This window comes from Odocoileus virginianus, chromosome 34 (genome assembly GCF_023699985.2).
Source record: "Odocoileus virginianus isolate 20LAN1187 ecotype Illinois chromosome 34, Ovbor_1.2, whole genome shotgun sequence".
Classification (NCBI taxonomy): domain Eukaryota; kingdom Metazoa; phylum Chordata; class Mammalia; order Artiodactyla; family Cervidae; genus Odocoileus; species Odocoileus virginianus.
In genome coordinates this window covers 29,163,606-29,170,515 of record NC_069707.1, presented here as the reverse complement: position 1 = coordinate 29,170,515, position 6,910 = coordinate 29,163,606, and the positions used below count along the sequence as shown (strand labels likewise).

At 44.8% G+C, this 6,910-nt stretch overlaps 1 long non-coding RNA gene across 1 annotated transcript; it reads right to left on the bottom strand.

Annotated features, from left to right (window-relative positions):
- Positions 1-781: 781 nt before the first annotated feature.
- Positions 782-5,520, bottom strand: LOC110130891 (uncharacterized). Its single transcript, XR_011485595.1, has 3 exons — positions 2,598-5,520; positions 2,058-2,169; positions 782-1,226 (listed from the first exon to the last, which is right to left on the bottom strand). It is a non-coding gene; the product is annotated as an uncharacterized lncRNA (long non-coding RNA).
- Between the last annotated feature and the right edge of the window lie 1,390 nt (positions 5,521-6,910).

Sequence of the window (6,910 nt, the reverse complement as noted above, 5' to 3'; positions counted from 1 at the left end):
TGAGAGAAGGAAAATAATGGCTTCAGGGTTTTCAGGAGATGAAAGTAGAACTTGTGAATGACATGTCCAAACTCTGGCCCCAGGGACTTTTCTGGTCCATGATGTCACCTCTTCGTTGAATGGCCAGATCACCCCACTAAAAGGCTTCATTTTATAAGGTACAAATCATTGCTTTAGTGAGTTTAACCCAAAACACTTGAGTCAAAACATATCTGATTTTAAATTCCCACAAAACCGTAGCTCATGCTGCCCATTTAACATTTTGCCATTAGATTGACTTATCAGTACCTACACTCTCTCTTGCATCTTCAAGTACAAAGTGTTTCTCCTCCTTCAGATCCCAGACACACATTTTGGAGAGTATTACAGAAATTCTATGAGTCATTCTAGGAGACCTAAGGCAATGCTGGTACAACCATTGCCTTTCAGCCACACAGTGAAGCCTACCCCTTCCTGAGTGGTGGTCGAGAGGCGACATTTAATGAACTCTCTGAATACTATGCACCTGAACAGGACCTGGGCCAGGACACACCTCCTGAGTGGTCTGAGGGCCTGAATCCATTACCTGCCACTTGGGCCACAACCCTCTGCCAAGAAACAAGCAGCCTGGCTTCAGATCCTGCGTTGTCTGATGGGCCAGGACACCTGGTTTCTGTACTCGTGTTTGTGGGATGGACGGGCCTACCCAGAAATCAGTCAAGATCAGCCTGACTATTGCAACTCAGCCTCAGCCTCACTGTAAACCATGCATTATTTCTCCAGAACAAAAGACAGTTGATACAGTCGTATAATGATCCTTATTTTAAAATTCAGTCCAAGTACAGTAAACTTGTATTCAGTTTCCACTCTGTCAAAGGCACTGATCTAGGATCTGCAGGAATAAAGAAAAATCCTGGCATTCATCTAACATAAAATACAATCCCTGACTTCCAGGAGTTTACACTCCGCAGAGAATGAAACAATGTTGAAACTCATCTTCAGGGCACTGCATGGAAAACACACAGAGACACTGACATATGTTTCAAAATACATAAATGATGAAAAAAATGCGGAGGGGGGAACAGGACTGGGCCACCTTCGGATCCTTCAGAGCTTGAAAATTAAATGCTGCCTCTGTATGCTTGACCTCTAAAGCAATCCACATAGGATATACAAAGTTATCTATAGTTGCCAAGATTTAAGTCATTTTTCCAAAATGGACTGATGAAGACAGAAGCAGGATTTTCCTGTAATGAAGAAGAGGTGAATGACGGGGTCAGTGTGCGGAACAGTCTGGAGTAATCACAGCATTTATTTCAGTTTCTAGGGCTATGTGGGTACTTATGATGGATAGCAAAGCATAAACAACAGTCAAAAGGCAGAAATAGTTATGGCTCACCTTATCATGCCAGGGGACTGTCATATTCTTTTTAATAAACAATATGGTTCAAAGGTTCACGAGAGTGAGAAGTCTGGCATGGGGCAATGTTTTCACTCCTCATCTTTTTTTGACAGTTACAAGAAATCTAGGGAAGGGATTTTCTTGTCTAATTGTTTCTAACCTTAAAGTTCATGGAGTTAGTCTTACTCAAGATTAGGATGCTCTAGCAACATCCTGAGGAAAGGGTGCAGTACATTCCCTGGAACCACTGTCCGGGAGATGTGAACTCTCTGGCTTTATTTAGGCCGTCAGAGGAAGGGCAGAAGGCAGAGCCAGTGCGGTCGCAGCTCGGGGCAAGTGCTTCATCAGCGCTTTATGTCTCTTCCACCGGGAACAGGGCATGTCCATCCTGATGATGGAACGCAGTCTGACCGCGGACCACTAACTCAGCCCAAGTGCCGGCCAGGGGCCATGGGATGCCGAGGAGTTATAAATAACCCCTTCGAACTGCTTCCTGGTGATTTATTACTACTGAGTGTGAGAGTGTATTTCCCCTAAGATACCTGAAGTGAATGCAAAAATGGATTCCAGAAGCATGCATTTTGCTGAACTTGAAACATCAGAGAAATGGTTTAAAAATCCAACCCAACCCCACCCCCCACCCAAAAGATAAATAAGATGATCATCAAGTTTTTACCTGTCTTAATGATTCTTACATGCTTTGATTTCACAGGGATGTTGCAGGAAAATCAGATTTCTTCTGTTTAGAGACTCATCCGTCCCTGCTGTTCACTTCCCAGGAGCAGACCCTGTAACCAGATAAGCGGACCCCTTGAGAGGCTGCGGGCAAAGCGCTCGGTGCCCGCGCAGCCACACGGGCAGTGGGCACCTGGCGCTCGGGGCGCTGCCCTTGCTGTCGGGCACCGCGCAATACCATCCAGGGCTCCGCCACCTCACCCCTGCCGCTCATCCGCCCCTGACAGGGGCACCACCCTTGCTCAGAGTCCAGAAAGGGGTTCCCATCTCCTCCACCGTTCCCTATTTCTGAAATGGAAACATCGAAATGAAGTAACTTCTTTTCCATAAAAACTCAAACTGTAATTAAGAACCTACCCCCTCCATCCCCATGTCTTATCCTCAGTGGAGACAGAGGCCAGCTGCTTACTATCTGTTGGAGGAAGTCCAAAATACTTATCAGAACTTGCAATTATTTCCATTGTCCTCAGAATACCTCTACCTTTCCCATGCTTGGATCTCTGCATGTCCAGTTCTCCTGAGAGTCTCTGTTGGCTGTTAGGATCTTTGGCAGGTCAGGTAATCCCTCGGTACCTCCGTTGTCCATGTGGGAGGGGGAGGGAGCTGGACACAGTGAACTCCAGGTCCCTGGCAACTCCACCTTGTTATGATTCAGTGACTCCGCCAGTCCTTACTGTTCCAAGGAGTATTTTTCAGTGCTTCGTTGAATACTGTTGAGTCACACTGGAATGGTAATTATGTGAGATTGGAGAACAATGATATCTCCTGAAATAAAGATTGGGAGGAATGTGGCTGAGAAGGCAATGAGGTGTGGGATGGGAAAGCTCCATCAGAGCAGGGAGATGGCATATCCGGGGCCAACAGACAAGATTAGGGCCAATTCCGGACGCTTGATGAATGGCCAGCTGCAGTCAGAAATATGACTCTTCCCAGAAGAGCTACCTAGCGTTTGTTTGGCAGAAGCCATGGAGTGTTGATGCCAGTGGTTTGCACAAGGCCTCTGAGTGAGTCAGCACTGACGGTGGCCCTGACAAGCGTGGCAGCAGAAACTGACAATGTAAATGCTTGGGACCGTTAGACTAATGAACACCGGGACACATTCCAGAGGCTTGCTTTAGACACACATGAACATAATGTCTTCCTCAAAGTACACCCCGAAACGGGTCATCCGCAAAGCCTGCTACGAGGGGCTCATCAATGAGACATTCTGGGGTGGATCCACCCACTGTTAATGGGGGCCACAGGAAGCTGCAGACACCCCCAAGAAAAGGATTAAGCAAATCTGCCAGGAGCTAGGCAAATCCAAAAGAAAGGACCACAAGCTTTGGAGATGTATTTTAAAACTCTGGGCTCTGGCTTAGGGGAACATTCACTACAGAGGGCCAGAAGGGCCTCTCATCCTCCTGTGTTCATAGGAGGGAAAGGACGGGTGAGATGGGAAGAGGGGTCTCCTGGGTCGGCCTCTCTAGAGCATCGTGCTGGGCAGACAGGCAGCACTCAGGGTGCTGGAGGACATCTTCCAAGCTTAGTTTAGTTAAGTTTCCAAAATAGTTTGACTTTAAAAATTGAAAACCAGTAACAGATATTGAGATATTCAAAATGTTGTTATTCAGTGGCTAAGTCATGTCTGACTCTGCAACCCCGTGGACTGTAGCATGCCAGTCTTTCTTCCCTGTCTTCACTATCTCCTGGAGTTTGCTCAAACTTATGTCCATTGAGTCAGTGATGCTGTCTAACCATCTCATCCTCTGCTACTCTCTTCTCCTTTTGCCTTTAATCTTTCTTATATATTCAAAATATATAAATATTAATTTTAATATTAAATAGTGTGTAAGGCCCATAAAGATAGAAATGTGATTTTTATGTTACCGAAAATTTCCATCCAAAAAAAAGATTATACTTTTACGCTTACCCCTTCAATTTTTCCAAGTCATGTCACATTTCATTTTGCTTTGTCTTATCATGCTATCTAAATAGTTTTTTGTTTCTTTTATTCTAATGGATAGAATAGCCTACATGTACTTGTTTACATGTCTAAGATCGTCCAGATTATTAAATGTATTTTTAATCAATGTTCTCTAGTCACTATCTCCTGTCTTCCCTGTTCTAATTTGGGCCAACTGCTTTCTAGGCCTGATTAACAGCTGATAACTTGAAATGTCTTTCCATTTTATTCCTCAGACAGTTCTGGTCATTGCATTCAGTTTTCTTTTTTTATATCCCCAAGTCATTCCAGGAGGAGGACATAAAAGAAAATTTCTGAGACATTGGATAACTTACTTTGCCTTAATTCTGAAGTAACAGTTTGCTGGCTATTAAATGAGGCTCAATTTTCCCTGATAACTTTGAAGTCTTTCTCCACTGTCTTCTAGCATCAATAATATTAATGTAAAGTAAGATGACAGTCTTCTAGGGCTCTTTTTGTGTTCTTTACTTTGTGTGGCGTTTTTTTTTTTTTTTTGGTAGGTATTCTGGTAATTCTCTCTACAAGCTTTACATTAGGAATTTCAGATTTTCAACAGGCTGGTAGTCAGCACTTGGTGAATATTTTCCATCTGAAAATCTTTTTTTTAGTTCAGGGAAATTATCTTTTCTAATTTATTTCATTACTCATTTTTGTTCTCTGAGCGTGGATTAGTTACATATTAATAAGTTTCTAGATCTATCTGCCATCTCAGCTTTTGGATATTTTCCTTTTCAGTCATTCTGTACATTCTGAGCTATTTTCTCAACTTTATCTTCCAGATACTAATTTAGTTTTCAGCCAAACCAGTGATTCAATTCTACTGATTTTTAAAATATATTTAGGGAATGTTTAATTTGTCGTGGCTTCTTTACTGTTTTCTGCCTGCTCTTTTTTCATAGCAGCCTACCCTATTGTCTGAATCCACTGTTGTCTCCAACCTCTCTGAAGATGCTAATTCAATTTTTTTTTTTGTCATCTTCCTTTTGTGTTTCTCCTGTGGTCCATCACTTTTCACATATCTTGATATTTCTCTTTCACCAAATATTTGATGATCCCTGATTGATCAGTAATATTTTTTAATAAAAAAGCATGCTGGCTGATTATTATAGGTAATTGGCAAAGTTATTCTTTGCAGTTTGGAAGAACACTTTACCCATGAAACCCATCACTGAATGGGGACTAACTTTACATGTCTGAGTGTGAGGGGATCAGAGACAGGCTTCTTTTTAGGGTATGTGGACAGTCCAGGTTGTACCCTCATAACTATGAAAGTGAGGAGGACTTCACCATGGGAAGTGAAATTCTTTGGTGGATTTCACTGCTAGGTGGGGTTGCCTTTCCTTCCGCCTCCTCTGAGTTGTAAGCAAAGGGCCTGAGTTATCTCAGGCTCTGTGCCAACATCTCCCTTGATTTTTTATTTCAGTTCTGAGCAAACCCACCCCCCCACCCCCACCCACCCCACCAACCCCCCACCACACACACACAAAGGCAGCACTCCGCTCGGGTGGAACTGTGTAGTGGGGTAGGCACAAATGAATATGGTACCCTTAGCTGGTATGAGATGGCTGGAGAAGGATAAGGTCTTAGAACTAAACTCACCCACTTGGGACAGAACTGATGAGGAAAGGTCTAACAGGGGTGCTAAGACATTGTATCTAATGGTTTGAAGAACTGAGAACCAAGGCAGTGGTGAGTTGAAGGATAACAGCCTTTGGTCAAATCTGCATCCATGAGACTGACATGTGAGCCCAGGGGAGCTTCTAGAGACCACAAGAGACCCAGAGGCAGGAAGATGGTCCCCAGGGTGTCTGTCAGCAGGAAGCAGGCACCTCCACAAGGAGAATCCAGATCCTGGACAGGGCTGACTCCAAATTCCAGGGAGGACAGATTCTCAGACAGAAAACCAGCATGTTGGGAGATGGGTATTCAGGCACCAGGAGCTAAGAGCTTCAGTTGTCAGAATTTGGACTGAAGATAGGGCTTGGGTATTAGAAATAAGGATGAAGCTTGGGCCACATCAACTACAAGAGTGAAGATGTAGATTCTTAGACACTGGAGCTACTGAATTTCTTCCTGCTGACACTCAGAATTGGTCCTACACTTACCTGATCAAGGTCAAGGACCCTAGCCAGGGAAGAGGGAAAGAGAGGGGGCAGAAGGTAGAAGCTAAGAACCAGGTATAATCTGACACTACCACGTGACCTCAAAGGGACTTGTCATTTTCAGCATTTATAGACAAGCCAACATATGCCAAATCCTACACAAAATGATACAGATTATTCTGTACGCCTGCCCCGATCCCCCATACATTGTGCAACCAATACACCGGGGCCCCAGGAAGCCCTCGTTCCATCTCACGACTCGTTCTGGGCACCTCTGTGCACAGCCGGGCACTGGGCTGTGATCTGAGACTTCAGAGGGAGGAACTCCTGTCCCATCAGGAAGAGAGATGGGTGAACAGATAGTTTTTTGGTCAGCATGGGAAGGCCCATACCAGAACTTGGGAAAGGGTTGGCTGCATAGATTGGGTTGCATGGCTGAGTGGAGTGAGGCAGGAGAGAGGAGGGAGGGGCAAAGCAGGACGGAGACACAGCGGGGAGACCCAGCACGACGTGTTCTACAAACCACTGAAGTGCGAAGTGGTGGTTGCTCAGTTGCGTTCAAGTCTTTGTGACCCCGTGAACTGTAGCCCACCAGGCTCCTCTGTCCACGGGATTTTCCAGGCAAGAACACTGGAGTGGTTTGCCATGCCCTTCTCCAGGGGATCTTCCCCACCCAGGGATCAAACCCGGGTCTCCCGTGTGGCAGGCAGATTCTTTACCATCTCA